Raw genomic sequence first — 20,531 nt, forward strand, 5'->3', positions numbered from 1 at the left:
ATGATGAATGAGAGAATAACATATCATGACAATGAATATCAAATTCATAGCATTACTGTTTCAGCCAAGTGCGCTTATGGAAGAATAACACAACGATTCTTCTCACACACACTCCTATTATAGGTAAAAATAATGAAATTTAGGGGTGAACTGAAATAACAAGGAACGGTAATAATATAGTATAAATAAAGGTGATTACTTGTTTATTTAGTATGTACCCGGTACTACAGCATTTATTTCAGCTCATTTCATCACAAATGCTATTAAAACCATCATTTTACAGATGAAGAAAATAAGCTTTTGAGAAATTAACTTGCTCAGATACAGAGCTGGCACATTTTGGAGCAGATATTTAAACCCAGGTCTTTTAGGATAAAGAGCTCACCTTCTCCACCAGAACACCTGCCTCCCTGCCCCCCACCCCAGATCGTCTGAATACTACCACACATTTGAAGTTCAAAGTGTCAGAGTTCCCTTCAGGGCTCAGTGGTTAACAAACCCAACTAGGAACCCTTGCTCAGTGGTTTAAGGATCCGGTGTTGCCGTGAGCCGTGGGGTAGGTCACCAAGGTGGCTCGGTTCCAGCACTGCTGTGACGTAGGCCCGCAGCTGTAGCTCCAGTTCAACCCCTAGCCTGGGGAACTTCCACATGCCCTGAGTGTGGTCCTAAAAAAAATAAATAAAAATAAAAAAGTTCAAAGTGTAAGCTGATACATGGATTGACTAAAATACTTCTCACCTTATCATTTAGCTCATTTTGCTGTTAGTAATAGACCTTTCTAGAACCATGGACTTATCTCGGAACGTGGTTCTATTGGAAGGCTACAAAAGTAAACAGATATTTTACCATCTGTTTCACTGTCTTCAAGTTACTTAACCGCTGCTACCTATGGGACATGGTGTCACAGACAATGGCATGTTCATGACAAAACTACCATGCAGACACCACAGAGGACTTTCACTATCTTTTGATGTTAAAAATATCACTTTTCTTTTCTTTTATGGTCACACCTGTAGGATATGGAAGTTTTTGGGTGAGGGGTTGAATTGAAGCTGCAGCTGCTAGCCTATGCCATCGTAACACCAGTTCCCAAATGCATCTGGCAACATACTTCACAGCTGGGGACTATTCCAGATCTTTAACCCACTAAGCAAGGCCAGGGATCAAACCCGTATCCTCGCAGAGACTACATTGGGTTCTTAACCTGCTGAGCCACAACAGCAATTCCCCAAGATACCATTTTCATGTTTGATTAAAATTCTAACATTAGCAGGGAGTGAGGAAATATTATAGCTTAGGATCCCCTTTTGTTTTGTTAAAAGTTTTAAAGCATTAAAATTATATTGGATTTTAAGTTTTCATTTCCTTTTTCTCCTCTACAATTTGCTAAACTTCTTGAAGTCAAGACTGTATCTTTGTATTTTTGTGTCGGCAGCATTTAGCATACTCTGTGGCATATGAATCAAGGTTAATACATGTTAATGAACAGGTAAGTAAATCACATAATTCTAGACCCATTTTGGCATCATACTAATTTTTCTGACCTATGTGTATTAGGGATATACATACATGTCAAAATGAAAAAAAATAAATGTAGTTCAGTTATATTGATACTATGACCTAAGTTCTGGAATAGGGACAGAGAGAGCATCCTTCAGACTCCACATATCAGTTCTGCAAAACAGAAGGGGGTCTCAAAACTCACAGAAAGCCTGGGTACATTGGGTGACCATCGACTACTGTGCACATTACACGGAAACCAGATACAGTAGTTGGAATGGTGTTAACAAGCCAAGAGACACTGAACAGGCATGAAGAATATTCCCTGAGCAGTGAGAAATCCACCTGGAGAAAGACCACTCATTCATAAAACTATCACCTTATGCTACCCATGCCAACTGTATATATATATATATATATTTTTTGAAGAGAAAGCCATTGACGAAAAAGTTAATGATTATGAAGGCTTTTAATAACTTCCCAATCATTGGGTAGGGCATTTTACATGACTGTTTACTCTATCTGCAACTCACTATAATCGTAAGATTACCTATAGTTCTTCATTTATAAATTGCACGATTTTGTATTTGGTATCTAGCAAACCAAGGGCAGAGAAGGGTATTGCATAAAGTTAGCATGGAGATAGCCAAGGTATTAATCGAGATACTGTTTGTGTGGACGCTGTTGTTGTTTTAATGACCTTCACACTCCAGGTTGACATCCCCTTGGGAGTGTGCTTATGTGATGCTCATAGGGAGGTGGCAAGTTCGGGAATCCCATTCCCTACAGCCTCTAGCATCTATTACCCCCAAAATATATTAACCTCAGACTTCCTTACCAATCTGTTTTATCACTGTACTTCCCAATTAATAAGTAACAAATCGAAGGCATCGTTTTCAGTATACACATGAGAAAATAGGCTACTGAATTTTAAAGCAGCATTCATTTCTACATAAACTTACCAGGCTGGACTATATTCCACATATTCATAACATATAATACAGGTATTACAATGTGTGTGTGTGTGTGTGTGTACTTTAACAGATCAAAAGCCTGATACCCAGATTTCCATTTCTTTATAACAACTCCCAGGAAATGATTTAGATCTGGGACCTGCCTAACTTATAAAATGTATACGTAGAATACGTCAATATAACTGTACCAGACTTGGAAACAAACGAAGATTCAGACAGCTGAATTTCCCATATCCTAGCTTTGTACTTCCATAAGTAGAGATAGTTCATTAAACAGCAACTCACAGACTTTTTCTTAAGGCCTTGTCTGTTTTTGTTTTTATTTTCCTGTAAAGCCAAGTCCTACCAAATCCTTTAGTCATGGTCTCTTGTTGCAGTCAAATGGGTGTTAACCAGGAAGGTGAAAAACTTACGACTGCAGCAAGAAAAAGAATTGACGTGTCATGAATTATGGCTCTGTTTGCATTTCTACTTTAACCATAATCGTTTGTTAAACAACAAGTGCTTCTTTTGAATTTCCACCATTGTGTGCATATTATGAACATCTCATCTTTCACCCAGACTCAGCCAGCACTTGAGTTTGTTGACACTCATCATCAAGCCCTAAATCTTATACGAACAAATAACTGGCCTTCATAGGAATAGAAACAGAACCCAGATTCATAAACATGCTAATTAACATTTCTAGTTGCATTGATTCACATTTTTGTTAAGAACAACTTTACGACATGCTAATTATTTAGTTAAAACGTTCTTCTTTATCCCTCAAAGGCTTATCTACTCCTCATGTTTGGCTTAGACAGCCAATCCTATTGATTTTACCTCTAAAAAAAAGCATTCGTATCCTTCACCTGTGGCATATTACTATGTATACGTATCTTTTCCAAGGTCATATTCTAGTTCATGTAATTTCCTCCTCCGTGTTTTTTTTCTTATAGGGGGATTTGTAAGATTTAGGATTCATTTTAATGTGCAGCATATTCTTTCACTTTGGTTTTCCTATGGAAGCCCGTGTATTTTCATAGAAAACACATTAGTAACTCTGTCTTTCTATGTCCTACATCTGGATGGCAGCCTCCTCTAAAAGAGTGCCCTGATGACGTCATCCCCGGACTTTATCGGAACTCCTGAGCAAGCAGGACTGTTAGATGCACTCTCCCGGTAATCAAGTGTAACAGGATAATCAGCAAGATTTTCAAAGAAGTCAGCGTGTTTTTCTCCTCTAATAATGACAATTTATTTGCATCCTTATTTTGAAGAAGTCAGTTTTACTGTGTCATTAAACCAGAAATACAATAACCTGGAAATGTATGGTATAAATTTGTCTGAATCAGTGTGCCTGAAAAGATATACTGAGAAGAGATTCATGAGTCTAATCATCTAAACCAAAGAATACTGAATTCCAAGTTAATTTTCATGTAGTCTTTGTCCATCTAACTTACTTGGTAGAGAACACATACACTAGATAATCTCAACTGTAACCGTTTGCAGTTATGTTTTGGCCCCCTTATTGCAACATATGTAATATAAATAGACAATATGCTGTATGCTGAGGATGTATTAGGCAAGACAAAAACTTGTCTCAATTGAGTTTGTAGTCTGAGGAGGGAATTTAATAAGTAAGAAGTTACTAAACAGTGTGATTTTATACTCATGGTTTATTAGCCACCGTGCTTGATGTCAGGAATATAGCAGTGCGCAAGACACACAGGCCTCTGCCCTGATAAAGGTTATGTGTTAAGTCCTAAGATATTATCAAGAAATAGATCCTATCACACAGGAGGTACTTAAGCCAGTCTTTAGGGGATAAGGAGAATGCTGAGACCCCAAATGAAAATAACACTTGGCCAGACAAAGGCTGAGGACAGGCAGTGTCCTGCTGCACAGGCTCAAATGTCAGAAATCATCCTATAGTCAGGGGGCTAGAGGCAGCTCAGTATGGCTGAAGCAAAGCATGAACAACAGGCATCTGTGAAAGCAGAGGAAAGCAAAGTCATCAGGAACAAGGTCATGAAGGCATCATAAGGTGGAGAAGTGTAGAAGCTGAGGCAGGCTACCTGTGTTCACATCGTGGCTCAGACACAAGCTCTGTCTTTCCATTATCAGCTTGGTTAACTTGACACTCCTATTTCATATTCTCTTTCCCTGGAGAAGTTTGTTGTTATGGATCAGATAAGGAACTTGTACAAGATTTAGGAGATGGATATAGAGCAGCAGCCACTATCCTGTGAAGGTCCACACGGTGGGATGCAGTGATAGACAGACCAAGAGGAGCCTGGAGGGTTCCAGCTTGTCTCTTTCCTCGGTTCCACTCCTTCCAGCTCTTCATCTCCTCAACTCAGTCTCCCCTGACTAAAAGCAGCCCTAGGACCATCCCCAGATGCTTGACTGCAGACCCACAGAGAGAAGAGCTCTCACCAACTCATCTGCAGGCACCCTCCCTGTCCCACCTGAGTGGCTGGATGTGCTTGGTTTTTCTCTTGGCTTTTCCTTTAAGACCTTCCTCCCCAGTATCTCATCATACTATATAAATTCATACTGTGATAAATCCCTTATCCCCGAACTCACAGTGGATCTGTTTCTGGACACATTACATAACCTCTCCACACCTGTTGCTCTTACAAGGGGATGAGGGTGGTTAGAATAGTATCCACTTTATGGGGTTGTCTTGAGGAAAGAATGTATGCTCACTAAATCACAGTCACTTTCAGGAGTTTATATTTGACCTTGAGGTGAGTGCAAAGTCAATAAACGATTTTTGATGAGAAAGTGACAGGACCAGAATTATTTCAGAGCAAGAATCTGAGCGAAATGTGGAATACAGATCTGAGGGGAACAAAGAAATATTTGCAAGCCTGTCACAGCAGTCAGAATTTGAGACGTTGGTCTTACCTAAGGGAATGACAGTGGGACTAGAGATCAGTGGACAGATTCAAGATTCAAGAGCCCTAAAAACTTAAAACAGTGTCTTTCTGTTCGACTTATCTTGTTAACATAATTCCCTCAAGGTCCAGCCATTTTGTCACAAATGGCATTATTTCCACTCTCTCTCACTTGTATATGGAATCTAAAAGGGCTGAACTCATCAAAACAGGGTAAAATGCTGATTACCAGGAGCTGGGGTTGAATAGGGAACAAGAGAGGTGCTGTCTAAGGATACACATGTGCAACTCATCCTTCAAGAAGCCCAGGAGATCCAATGCCCAGCCCAGGGATCACACACAATGTTGTACTGTAAACATCAAACTTGCTCAAAGACTAGATTTCCAACCCAAAAAGGAAATCATACTTATGTACGTGATAGAAGTGTTAGCTAATGCCGCAAGGGCAACCATATGGCAATATACAAGCATACTGAATCAACTTACACCATGTTATAGGTCAAATATATTTCAATCAACATTAAAGTAAAGAACACATATACAAAGACAGTAGAAATGACGTAACTTGGTAAATGATTAAATATGAGAATAGAGGAAAGAGACAAGAAAGGTTATTTTCAGGCTTCTAGTTTAAGACATTAGGTGGAACGTAATGCCATTCTTCTGAAGCACTCAAAGTGGAAGAAGAACTCATTTGGTGAGCAAGTAAGTGATGAAACTTAGCTTCGACACAATGAGCCTGAGGTGTCCATGAGACATCTAATTGGACATATTTAGAAGCAAGTTGCTTGTGCTGGAGAGTTGACTGGAGATCAGACCGGAATTGCTGTCCCTTGTTTTTCCATTATACTTAACAAAGTCAATGTGCTTCTGATAAAGATAAGCAACTGAGAGGCTGAGATACTGGGAGTTTTTTTAATCTACTTTTTGGCCTCATGAAACGTTTACACTCAAACTCCGAGGACCCTAAAAAGATTTTGTTCACATAAATTTATACGATGAGACTTTTAAATTCAATTTTCAATTAAAAGTTATTAATTCATTTCAAAAATAATAAATCATTACATGTTAACATAAACATTTATGAAAAGTAGCTTTTCTAAGCTGCCAGTTTTGGGGTTTTTTAACAAAAACTTAGAGATAAAAATAACATGCTTTTGGCTTTTTATGAAGTGCAAATTTGGCTTAACAGGAGGTAGCTGAAGCCATGTACCTTTTCTACATTCAGCCTATTGCAGTATCACACATCGTGTAGGCTCTAGAAAGCTCTACCGTGCCCTTGGGAGAGAGTGATTTAAAAAAAAAAAAAGAAGTGATAAAAAAAGGAAATAACATCTTAAAATTATTATAAACATAGTTTTGCCTTCATGGATCCCCTGGAAAGGTCTCAAAGAAACCCAGGATCTCTTTGAAAACTACTCTTCTTTGTGAACATAACATCAAAAGAGATGATGGTTTAGGATGGGAGTGGAGAAGAAGAAAGAGAAAACTCTTTAATGAATTAAAGGCAGTGATGGACAGTAACCGAAAGGAAGTATCACATCCGCCTGTTTGTAAATAAGTTCTTTTGTTTCACTTTTACTAGATTCCATAAATAAGTGATAGCAGGTGATATTTCTCTTTCTCTGACTCACGTCACTCAGTCTAAGGGTGGGAATCATACACACACTGCTGTATAAAATAGGTGATTAACAAGAACCTACTGCACAGCACAGGAAAATCTACTCCATAGTTTGTAATAACCTCTATGGGAAAAAAAGAACAGATATATTTATACATATGACTGATGCTCTTTGCTGTACACCTGAAACTAATACAACATTGTATGTCAAGTATACGCCAATAAAATGAAATTTTAAAAAAACAAAGCGAGTATGATATAGCTGAAAGGCCCATAGCTCAAGTGACAAGAGGTCTTTAAAAGAGAGGGAAATTATTAAGTGGTCTTGAAATAGTTTAGGGAAATGAGAGCAATTCAGATCACCTTCTCCAGCCTCTCAATGGGTGGCATCTGGGAGAGAAAGCAGCATTTATAAAAAAGAACCGACTGGACCACTGGGGAAGCAGTGTCTTCTGTAAGACAAGAGTCATGTTTCAACTAATGAGTAACAGAAACATGAATGTTATGTTAATATGATGAGGGAATTTCTGTCCTCTATACAGCAAGGTCCACTATTTGCCTACAAATATCAATTCTCTCTTTCTTCCTTGGAAACCAAACCCTAATACCCAACTGGGCATACTGCCACCCAGAATACATCCTCTATTTTCCAGCCTCCTACATAGCTACGTATTGTTACATAACAATTCCTGCTCACCGAGATATACATGCAAGTGTCATGTGATGCTTCTAGAAAGATCTTAAAGTTCGGAGAAGCCTATTTTTTGCCTTCCTCCTCACTGCTGCAGCAAATACGTACGTGACAGCTTGAAAGGATGATCTAACCAACATATATGGAACTTTGCACTCAGCAGATGGAGAGTACACATTGTTTTCAAGCACACAGAAAGGACTGCCAACATTCTACCACTTGCTGCAAACATTATTGCCTTAGAAAGGACTGCTATCACACAGACCATGAAGGATTTGAACACATCATCTCCCAAATATTCCCAGCATTTTCTTGGTGATTAAAGAAAGGGGAAGTCTTCAGGCCTGTCTAAAAAGGTCATCTCTGTCCGTAGATTGACTGTGCTCCCCAAGGAAATCCTCATCCTTTGAGCAGGAAACCAACAGCTTTAACTCAATTCTAAGGACATTCACCATGCATTAGGGAGAGCAGAGTAACTGGATGCAGGAGGATTTTCAGACCTTCGGAAGAGTCAGGCCCAGCCTAAAAGGATTAAACTTCTGAAAGGGTCCTAGGATCAGGTAATCCAGCAGGCGTTTTATAGAACAAAGCTCCTTACACCAAAGGCCTAAAGATTGCCCGGGGACCTTGTTAAAATGCAGATTCAGTAGATTTTGGGTGGGGTTTGAGATTCTGCATTTTTTTTTTTTTTCATCCACATCCATAGCATATGGAAGTTTCTAGGCCAGGGACTGAATCTGAACCACAGCTGCAATCTATGCCACAACTGCAGCAACACTGTATCCTTTAACCCACTGCACTGGGCCAAGGATCAAAGACTCCACAGTGACCCAAGCTATTGCAGTAGGTTTTTTTTTTTTTTCCTTGTCTCTGTCTTTTCAGGGCCACACCCACAGCCTATGGAGGTTCCCAGACCAGAATATGGAGGGTCAAATCAGAGCTACAGCTGCCAGCCTACACTACAGCCACAGCAACACCAGATCCAAGCCGCATCTGCGACCTACCCCAGAGCTCACGGCAACACCGGATCTTTAACCTGCTGAGTAAGGCTGAGGATCGAACCTACAACTTATGGTTCCTCATTGGATTTGTTTCCACTCTGCCACGACTGGACCTCCCTGCAGTTGGATTCCTTAACTCACTGTGCCACAGCGGGAACTCCTAGATTCTGCATTTCTCATAAGCTCCAAGATGATGCTAATACTGCTGGCTCAGGAACATCATTTTGAGCAACGTGAATAAAAACAATGAGTATGGAATCAATCTGCAGCCTTCATACAGGCCGTGAAACCTAAAGCCTAATTATCAGCCTCAAAATGACTTCTTGCATATATTGTCTACTTAAGAATATTTATTAGAATCTCATTATGTGCCAGAAATATGCTAGATTCCAGAGAAATCTAGCAATGAATAGAACAGAGTCCCTGCGCCTTCTGCATCTTAAGGTTTGCTGGGAAAGCCAACTATTCAAGAATTATACACCTTTCAGTTCTTCCTGTGGCACAATAGGATCAGTGGCATCTCTGCAGCATCAGGACACAGGTTCAATCTCAGCCTTGCACAACAGGTCACAACTATGGCTCAGATCTGATCCCTGGCCCAGGAATGCCAAATGCTGTGGGGCAGCCAAAAAAGGAAAAAAAAAAAAACAAAAACAAAAAGAATGAGGGAAGAGTTCCTGTTGTGGCTCAGTGGGTTTTAAGGACCCAGTGTTTCTGTGAGAATGCGAGTTCAATCCCTGGCCTCACTCAGTGGGTTAAGGATCCTGCATTGCTGCAAGCTCTGACATAGATCACAGAGGCAGCATGGTCCTTATGCTGCAAGTGCAGTGGTAAAAAGAAAAAAAATTAGACAATTTTCTACATTTGGAAAAGGTAAGAGGTTTTTTGTTTGTTTGTCTTTTTAGGGCTGCACCGGCGGCACATGGAGGTTCCCAGGCTAGGGGTCTAATCAGAGCTGAAGCCGCTGGCCTAAACCACAGCCACAGTGACACCAGATCTGAGCCTCATCTGAGATCTACACCACAGCTCATGGCAACACCAGATCCTTAACCCACTGAGCAAGGCCAGGGATTGAACCCGCAACCTCATGGTTCCTAGTCGGATTCATTTCCGCTGCCCCACAATGGGAAGTCCTTTAAGAGGTCTTTACAAAGAACACTATAGGGTTTGCTGATATAATGTTAAAGCAGATGGAAAAAAATAGAATGATCAGAGATTGCTTCCCAGTTCATGTTTCCCAAACTCATCTACAGATTAAACGCAAATCTAACCAACACTCAAAGTATCACGAAGGAACATGAACTTGACATGCCATTTCTACATCGATAGGAAGGTGAAAACGGCCAAATCACTACCAAGAAGCAAGAACATGCGTAGGTAATTAATAGCAATATAGAGCTATAGGAACTAATGCAGTCTGGTTTTGGTACAAATGTGCCCAGACCGACATGCCTATACAAGTGCGAAACTTGATTTTAAGTAGAACTTGCATTGAGAACAGTGGGGACAGACGAACTTTATAGTAAATGCTGTCAAGACCTTGGATGGACATATGAGAAGAAAAAAAGGAAAGAGACAAGGAGAGAGAGGGAAAAAAAAAGGCAGGGAGAAAAAGGTTGAGAGCAAGAAAGAGGGATGGAGGGAAGGCGAGAGACAAAGCCAAGAAGTAAGTTGGCTTAATCACCGACATCCAGATAGATTAAAATTTAAATGTGAAACAAAGATAAAAGGGAGATTATTTTCAGGATGGGCAATATCTTTAAAAAGATGCAAAAGCGCAAACCATACCAATAATCTTGAAAATTGTCATGTTCTTTTAGCATAGTATTTGTTATTATTATAAATGTGTTATTTTTACAAAAAAAAATTAAATATACCCATATGCATGATCACAATTTACCATATATGTCCTATTATCTGGGGCATCAGGGTGAAGGGAGGAGAGCCTTGCTAACAAAGACCAGTTCAAAGTCTGTTTAAGAAGTTTGACTCCTGGTTTCCATCCCCTATACTGTACCACTTACCTAGGTAACTGTTTCCTCACCCTTGGACAAAAAAAAAAAAAAAAAAGCATTTGTTATTTGTGGACTTATTAATGATGGCCGTTCTGACTGGTGTGGGGTGGTCATCTCGTGGTAATTTTGATTTGTATTTCTCATTAATCAGTGATATTGAGCATTTTTTCAGGTGCTTCTTGGCCATCTGTACATCTTCTTTGGAAAAATGTTTCTTCAGGTCCTTTGTCCATTTTTCCATTGGGTTGTTGGCTTTTTTGCTGTTGAGCTATTTAAGTTGTTTGTATGTTTTAGAGATTAGACCCTTGTTAGTTGCATCATTTCAAGCTATTTTCTCCCATTCTGTGCAAATGCTGGAGGGGGTGTGGAGAAAAGGGAACCCTCCTGCCCTGTTGGTGGGAATGTAAATTGGTACAACCACTATGGAGAACAGTGTGGAGGTACCTTAGAAATCCATGCATAGAACTACATATGACCAAGCAATTCCACTCTTGGGCATCTATCCAGATAAAACTTTCCTTAAAAAAGACACATGCACCCTCATGTTCATTGCAGCACTATTCACAATAGCCAAGACATGGAATCAATCCAAATGTCCACTGATAAATGACTGGATCAGGAAGATGTGATACATATACACAGTGGAATACTACTCAGCCATGAAAAAGAACAAAACAATGCCATTTGCAGCAACATGGATGGAACTAGAGACTCTCATCCCGAGTGAAATAAGTCAGAAAGAGAAAGACAAATACCATATGATATCACTTATATCTGGAATCTAATACATGGCACAAATGAACATTTCCACAGCAAAGAAAAGCATGGACATGGAGAATAGACTTGTGGTTTCCTTGGGGGAGGGGAAGGGAGTGGGATGGATTGGGAGCTTGGGGTTAATAGATGCAGACTATTTATTGCCTTTGGAGTGGATTGGCAATGAGATCCTTCTGTGTAGCACTGGGAACTATGTATAGTCACTTATAAAGGAGCATGATAATATGAGAAAATAGAATGTGCACATGTATGTGTAACTGGGTCACTATGCTATACAGTAGGAAAAAAACTTGTATTGGGGAAATAACAATTAAAAAAACATATGGGAGACATCAAACCAGGAATTCAGTACAGCATAATAATTTTGCCCTCAGTAATTTTAAGAAAGTTATATCTGTAATTCCACAATTTTTTGAAGACCCAGTACAGCATTTGATCTTTTTATCATGAGAGAAAATAGAAGACATTAATACTATAGAAAACCAAGTTAAGTTGCTCTTATAAATAAAAACTGTCAAGATTTTTTGTTTTGTTTTCTTTTTCTTTTAACAGCCATACCTGCGGAATATACAATTTCCCAGGGTAGGGGTCAAATCAGAGCTGCAGCTGCAGCTGCAGGCTGTAGCAACAATGCCAGATCCAAGCCACACCTGAAAGCTATACCACAGCTCACAGCAACATCAGATCCATAACCTACTGAGCAAGGCCAGGAATCAAACCTGCATCTTCATGGATACCAGTCGGGCTCTTAACCATTGAGCCACAATGAGAACAAGATTTATTCTTATATCCATTTTTACCACATATCTTTTTGTATTTCCGATGATGTATTGTTAAGTGCTATCATTTGTAGCCATAATGTAAATTTTTAAGGTTTGGCCCCTTAAGACAATAAACACAGAAATATACTTACTGAAATCATTTTACCTCCAACCTTTACAGAAAAAAAAATTGCAACAGAAAGCCATCTTCTTACTCCAGACTTGATATTATTGTAGAATTTCTGTCCACATTAACGTGGCTGGTTGAAATTGCTGTATATGACAATTTAGGACTGTAAAACAATATAACTGTTTCCTGTCCACTGTGCTTTATGGATATGGCCAATACGTTAGTGCCATTGAGGTTCAATTTCCTAGCAAATTTAGTAAGCCATGTTTAAAATTAAAATTTACTCCAAGTATTCTCAGAATAATAGAAGCAGCAGAGAGGAAACAGTAAATCAATTAAAGAAATGTTAAGCCAAGTTTGTTACATTATCTTGTTTGAACCAGAAATTCAATCTTCCTTCAACGGATGACCTAATTGTACTAGATTCCCTTTCTAGCGATACAAAACTCTTCTCAGTATCTCATAGTGATTAAATGTATTCAAGGGAGCGTCTTCATTTCACCAAGAGTCAAAACTATTTTTCAATCAGTTTTATTGAAGAATAATTTACACATAATAAAATTTACCCATTTAAGTGTATAATGCAGTAAGTTTTGATAAATGTATATAGTAGTGGAACCATCACAATTTTGTTAGAGTATTTCTACAAACTATCTTTTAAAATATCCACTGCCATTTTTTCTTTCATCTATTTTGCAGTAACACCTGCAGTGTAAGAACACACTGCACAGCAAAAACACAGTGTTATCATGAACACTTGAGACCATAGCCTATCCCGTGAGGCCTGTGAGAACAGGGCCTGAACATCAATCTAGCCGAACATCGATCTAGACAATTCCAGAAATCCATCCAAGAGGAAACTGGAAGGAAATCAACTCTATTGAGTGCCTAATATCTATTTTGTGACAGGCACCCAACACCCATGTGTTCTTTTAGTAAAATATTTTCCTTAAGCAAATCAAGGGAGGACAGGGTAATAGCTAAAGGTCAAGGCTATGAAGTTGATGATGGACATTCAGATCCACTCTGTCACTTACTGGTTTTGAAATCTTGGGTGAAGTATTGACTATCTTTGCACTTCAGCAAGTGTTACTGATGTGTTAGAGAAAGACAATGAAGACCGTGCTAATTAATCATCAGTCGAAAACACCTGAGGAGGAGACCTTCCTTGGCAGTGTATGAAGCAGTCCATCTCCTGCAGCTGGAGGGCAGTAAAACTTGAAGACCAGGCTTTGAACTTAATCTGAAAGGGAGTGAACCCACACCTGGGCATCTATCCAGAGAAAACTATGACTCGAAAAGATACATGTACTCCATTGTTCATGGCAGCACTCTATACAATAGCCAAGACATGGAAACAACTTAAATGTCCATTGACAGAGGAGTGGATAAAGATATGGTACATATCAACAATGGAATATTACTCAGCCACTAAAAGGAAAGAAATAACGGCATTTTTAGCAACATAGATGGACCTAGAAATCATGCTAAGTGGTTAGACAGTGACATACCAATGTCATATGCTATCACCTATATGTGGACTCTTAAAAAAAAAAGGATACAATGAACTTCTTTGCAGAATAGATACTGACTCAGACTTGGAAAAACTTATGGTTTCCAGAGGAGACAGGTTGGGGGTGGGGGGGATGGGCTGGGGGTTTGTGATGGAAATGCTATAAAATTGGGTTGTAATAATTGTTGTACAACCATAAATATATATTAAAAAAAAAAAAAAGTGAAGCCCAGAAGCTTGCGTTCTCAAATCTGACAAGTGAGCTCAGTTATAGTACCCTACTGGGAAGAATGAGATTGGGATGCGAATGCCGCAGTGAGGGCGTTCATGGCCTTTGAAATTTCAGATTCTGCTGAACCACGTGCGCCCACTGCTCTCTTTCAAAGGCTAGCGCTCCTGACCTTCCTGAAAGACAATGCACACAAGTCTCTATCTTGCAAGATACGTGTATTCAGAGGGTGTGAGAAAGCCAGTGACTTTTTTTTTTTTGATGGCATGCAAGGAAATCCTCTTAAAAATAAAGGAAAAATTACTGCATCTTATAACTGCCACCACTGAGAGAGAAGCACCGTGCGTTGGAGGCCTTTTCAAGTTTGTGGAAACAATTTATCAACTCTCCCAGCCCCAATGTCCAGTCTTTATCACACACATCATGTGTCACTCCACTTAGGATTCTGAAATTAAATTGCTAGCACAGCTTTACAACACCTATGTTTTAAATGCAATAAAATATTCTAATTGAGTATTTATAATAAACTAGTACATATGCCAATATGTAAATACTTTGATTCAACAGCACTAAAAGCCAAAATTAAGCAATCAGATCCTTGGACCCATATATTTCATTACCAATTGTGGCAATTCTAATATAGACAGTCACAGTATTTGAGTTGCACAGGGTCAGATGTCCTCAACATGATTTTCTAAAATAGTAAGCAACTGTTGGTAAAAATTCAAATATGAGAAAGTATAATTATTTATCCGATAGTTACATTTTGGAGGGGTGCAAATCAATGTATATTGAAACCACGAAAAAAACTCAATTACATATAAAATGGTGCCAGGTTCTAGATTCAGAACAAGTTTTTACTTGCATCAGTGTTCCAGCAGGACATTCAAAAGTCACATATAATAATTCTTTATTATATAGAAATGTCCTTTCATTGTAGGACACGAGATGATAACAGCACTACCAATCACCATGATAAACAAAATTGCCCCCCCTTTAGGCATTAGCTCCCTTCTCTCCCGATGAGAGCCACATCTACATTCTCTGGTTTCCTTTGCCACTCTTTACAAGCCAGCTCCTCAGGCAAGCAGATGAGTGCTGCTGAGTCCAAATCCTCATCTCTGGCATAGATCACTCTCAAGCTCAGACCTGTATCATTAACTTCCTGTAAGACCTGGGGCCTGGACAGCTCACCCCTACCTCAAACTCACTTGTCCCAAATTGTTTTGTTAACTTCTTAACATTTTCTGTTATTTGAAAACTTTTTGTTTTCTGTTATTTGAAAACTTTTTGTTTTCTGTTATTTGAAAACTTTTTGTTTTCTGTTATTTGAAAACTTTTTGTTTTCTGTTATTTGAAAACTTTTTGTTTTCTGTTATTTGAAAACTTTGTTTTTTTATTTGAAAACTTTGTTTTTTTATTTGAAAACTTTTTGTTTTTTTATTTGAAAACTTTTTGTTTTTTTATTTGAAAACTTTTTGTTTTTGTTTTCTAGGTGTTTCTACTTGTGTGGTTTTCATCTGGAGCCATGTCATATCCCCAACGACACGAGTGAGCACCTGGGTGTCACCTCTGACTCCTCCCTTCCCTGACTCCCATCTCAACCCAAAATCACTAGGACTTCCCAGCTTTAACCTCTGCTCCATTCTGTCGGCACTGCGCAACCATCCTGCAACCAGAGGGGAAGAGCAGGACTGCGAATGTGACCTTGCGATGCTGCTGCTGTAGACACTTCAGGCTGCACTAATGCTTCTGTGTTCATAAATACTGCCCCGGGTGTGTCCCATACTACATTGTATTATAACTTCCTTTTCTGTCTCTGTCCCATTGCTAAAAGCTCCCTGGTGTTAGGGGCTGTGTGTTATCCCATCACTGTACCCCTAGTGCCTACCTAGTGCTAGATACAGCACAGGCAGGCAGGAAGCATTTACTGAATGAATGAAATATTCATAAGCAAACACACTATTGATGACTAAGTTAATGTGAGTAAATTAAGGAATGCCTTGCTTCTATGAGATACAGAGTTTGGTACTGATTGTAAACATTACCAATAAAATGATTGAGTGTCCTCCTTTGGAATTATTTAGATAAGTATTTAAATAAACTGAATACATCCTTGACTTTAAATCAAAACAACAAAAAAATCTTAGCCTGATAACTTCATGAGCTTAGTTCGCCTGTATGAACAAAGGATTGGTAGAAAAAAAAAAAAAAAAAGAAAGAAAAACCAAAAAACAAACAGCAAAAATGAACTCTCTTCTAATGAAAAAAGCAACCATCTTCTAATCCTAAGAGGAAAATGGGGTTTCTGCTGTCATTTTCTCATTTATTTTAAAATGGTCATTCAATATCAACCATGAGTCAAGAACTGTGCCAGAAAATGAGAAAGGTTAGAAGGCAGGGGAAGATACTGATGGTTAACTAAGATAGTGTCTTTTATGTGGGCGTTCAAAGGATGACAGCATACAGTCATGTAAGCAAAACCTACCATGTACTGTGGCAAGTGTAAGGATGAGGTTAGGTACCAAGCATCATGAAAGCACTGAGAGAGTTGCGATCAAAGTGTTTTGCAGGAAAGGGGACAGCAGGATTCTTAGATACACTAAGATTTGAATTGGATTCTGTTAGGTCAGCCAGGATAGGTGAGATTAAGCCATGGTAATGAACACCACCAAAAACTCTGTTGATCTAACAAAGACATAAACGCTTGTATCTCACTCACATTATACATCAAGGTCAAGTTAGCAGGGAGCTGCTGCTCAGCGTAGTCATTAGGGGATCCAATGACAGATTCTTCATCTCAACCTATGCTCTCTTAAGGGCAAAACTTCTCATGCCTCTCAATTCCAGGAAATTTCTGCCTGATACATAGCACATCTCACAACATATTGGAAAAGGCAAGTCACATGACCACAGCTAAATTAACACAGGACAGGGCAAGAGAAATCCTATCAAATGCCTGAAAGCAGGAGAAACTGATCATCTATAAACAGCTCTAAAGATCCAAATTATTAAAGATGAATGAGACCATTAAAAAAAAAAAAACGGGCAGAATATCTGAGACAGAAGGAATGGCAGGCACATTGTCACAGAAGTGTGCTGGATGCTGTATATGGATTCTATTACTCTTACTGCTGGCTGTGCTTAAAAAAAAAAGTGCAGAAGGTAGATTGGGATCATGTTAGCGAGTTGAGGAGTTTCGACGTTTATCAGTAAGAAACTCCTTTCAAAGGTTTCAGTCAGTCCAATTAGCGTATCCCATGGTTACTGTGAGACAGTAAACAAGTAGGACAGACTGGCTAGAACGGAGATGCTTAACAAATAAACTACGCAAGAGAGCAAAACACCCTTGAATCCTCCATAGCCTGCATCCCTAGACCCTGGACACAGGACCTGCGGCTGAATAGATGTGTGAATGAAGATCACTGCATTCTGGAGGGAGGCTCTGACACTTCCCATCAGACAGTCAAGGTCTGGAAACAACAAGATGCTTCCCCCACCCCCGCAAGCCATGCCTGTGGCATGTGGAAGCTCCTGGAAGGAGCAAACCCATGTCACAGTGGTGGTAACGCTGGATCCTTAATTTGCTGCACCACAAAGGAATTCCAACAACAGGGTGCTTTGAACTCTTAATTCACCCTGGAAAAGAAAACCACAATTTCCCCTGTGGCTTGAGGGTAACCAAGGTTTAATTTTAAAATTCAAAGTCAATTACTTATGTTAAAGATGCCCTGAGGACCATTAGGTACCTATCACTTAAAATAAACCAAGCAGAACCTTGAAATTATTAGAATTCATCCAGAGGATGTGTTGAGCTGCCTCCTACTGTCCACTGAATGGCCTGTTTATTAGTAACTTTTATGAGGATTCCATATCAAACTCAAAGCTTTTTCTATTTAATCATACAGAGAGGGTCTAAATAAATAGACAACATAGGAATAACAGATGTATCTTTCTAAGAGACATTGATGAGAGATCTCAGGTTCAAATTCCACTGTGGCCACTAATACAGGCTTGTAGGCTTTTTTTTTTTTTTTTTTTTGCCTGTCACAAACCACATTTAATAAATAAACTGGGACATATACATGGATCTTAAAATCGAGTCTCAAATACATTTATTCACTTGCTCAAGTTCTAGCAAGGGTCCATGCTTGGCTCCAAGCAGGACATCAAACATGACCAGCATCTCAAAAAGTAGATGTTTCAGGTCTCTATGAGTTGAATGAAAGTTTTTCATGGGCACAGAGATGCAGGACCAGGAGAAAGGGGTCAGCAATGCATCCTTCTGTATTCCTGGTCCTACCACACTTACCCAAGGCGTGTGTAAAATGAGGCTGTATGCAGAAGCTCAAGTTGTTTACAGAGGGACAGGACACAAGCAATGCTGCTTCAGTGCTCAGGAGTCCAGAGTGTGCCATAGCACAACAGGAAAAGAACACGCTCCCATTTCTGCACTAACACACATGCCCTTGAGACATCATGAACTCTGGGGAATAGAGCACCATTTATATACATATACACACACACACACACACACATATATATCCATCCATCCATCGGTAAAGCAAACCAAGCCTTGTAGGAAAGAAAACAAAGCATTTTAGCACAATTGTAGGCAGTGCCCTTCACATCGGGGATAGGAAAATGGGGCTTCCTGAAGTTGTGCAGGACATAGCTTTTGTTGTCCTACATAGACCTACCAGTGGCTGGTGCAGAATATCAGAAGGCTGCTGCTTAGCAACGATGTTAGCGCTGCCATGCTGAGCCTCTCCAGCAGTTTCTAATCAGCAGAAATCGAGTAGGGGGCTGGAGTAGGGACCATGCTTTTCAGCTCAAGAAGGCATTCCCTTCAAACTCCTAGAAATCACTGCAGGAAACATTCAGGGAGTTGAAGGTCCTATAACCAGCATACCCAAGGAGTTATTGCTGCTAGTTTAACCGTCAGGGGCCTAGAGGGTTGGGGATAGTAATTTATTAAAGAAATTTATTGAGCACCTCATGTGCCAGAGTACTGTGCCTTGAATTTCTCAGAGAGCCTTCTCAAGAACCATGCAATTCACCCTGTAAGTTTTGTCTGCAATCACAGATTTCCCTCCACGCAGCACTCCATTCTCGGCTTCTCTCATTCCGAGTAGCAGCCACGTCTGAGTGCCTGAATTAAGTGCACACACGTATTCAGGCTTTTCTTGTTCTATTCGTGTTTTCATTTAAGCAGCAATACCAAAATTTCCATGGGTGCTCTTTTTTTTTCCTGACTGCATGCAGCATAAGTGATAAAACAGAAAAGATTTTCTCTTTTTCTCTCCAAATTCCAAGTGGTATTAAAAAGACAAAGTTCCAATAAACATTGGTGGTGTGGCCAGGTTTGGCAGAGGCGCCATCTTTGCTCTTGTGTTGCAGTTTATTGCCCACCTCTAGTTTGGTCCAGCCGCAGAATATCCCTGCCAAAAAAGGTGATGCTGAGAAGGGAGGGGCAAATTCAGATAGATTTGACGCTCAAAACAACTTTACTGTAGGTACTGAGGTCACTTAATACAGGTGTCATCTCCCCTTAATTATCCCTGTTCTGTCCTTGGACTTTCATCACTTACACGAATATAACCTCTGAAAATTCATCAGAAGCAATTTACGTTCCACCTATGTAAAAATCTCTATTTTATTTTGAAGTCCAATTTCAGTGCTGCAAACCAGTACAACGTAAAAACAAGAAAAAAAAAATCACGAAACTCTGCCAGGCAAGTCAACTTTCCCCTACAAGATCCAAATATTCCAGGTTCACAGTACACATAAAACCTTTTATACTGTTGCATTGGAAAGGTATTTCCAGTGATCCGCCCATGCATTTTTTTTTTTTAACCCTTTAAGTATCGTAATCCCCTGAATCATGCTTCACCCTGGCATTCTCATCCTGGACATGAAACTGTTAAGCTCCAAGTGACAGATTTTTGGTTTAGAAAAAGCAGCTCACTACTTAACAAAATAAATACATTTCCTCCTAGAGATTCAAGTGTGAAGACTGCCCCCTCTCTCCCCAAGACTCAGTCTCTAGATGAAGCCCATGTTTAAGCAGCATTCACCTGGTATGCTGACAAAAGTTACATCAGAGAGCCTTTGTTCAATGTTCTTTCAGAGGTGATAAATGAGAAAGCACTTTAACAGAAATTGATGTAAGCAAAGCCCATGGCCCGCTTAAAGCTTTTTCTCACACCATCCTCTCTGCTGATGGCAAGACTAGGTTGACAGCTAAGAAAGGGCAGTGACATTGCAGAGGCAAAACTATTTCTTACACTATGACACTGAGAATCGAGATTTCCATAGACTTCAAAGAGTTTTGTTTAATCTAATGATCAAATAGGACTATTTCAGAGTGGATTCTAAGCCACTGATAGGCTTTCTGTTTTAGTCATACTAGAATTTGCTCATCTTCGTGGCCATTA

General features: G+C 39.5%; 1 protein-coding gene and 1 long non-coding RNA gene across 14 annotated transcripts in view; both read right to left on the bottom strand.

The window, feature by feature from the left end:
* LOC146401051 (uncharacterized) overlaps positions 1-11,746 on the bottom strand; it is a 120,986-nt gene extending 109,240 nt beyond the window's left edge. The window contains exon 1 of the long non-coding RNA XR_014813383.1: positions 11,250-11,746. This is a non-coding gene — a long non-coding RNA (uncharacterized LOC146401051). The remainder of the gene's footprint in view (positions 1-11,249) is intronic.
* BMPR1B (bone morphogenetic protein receptor type 1B) overlaps positions 1-20,531 on the bottom strand; it is a 500,524-nt gene that overhangs the window by 433,969 nt on the left and 46,024 nt on the right. The window lies entirely within an intron of this gene.

This window comes from Sus scrofa, chromosome 8 (genome assembly GCF_054392235.1).
Source record: "Sus scrofa isolate SSC_HxYL_T2T_F1_AM1 chromosome 8, Sscrofa_HxYL_maternal_Yorkshire_Landrace_v2.0, whole genome shotgun sequence".
Classification (NCBI taxonomy): Eukaryota; Metazoa; Chordata; class Mammalia; order Artiodactyla; family Suidae; genus Sus; species Sus scrofa.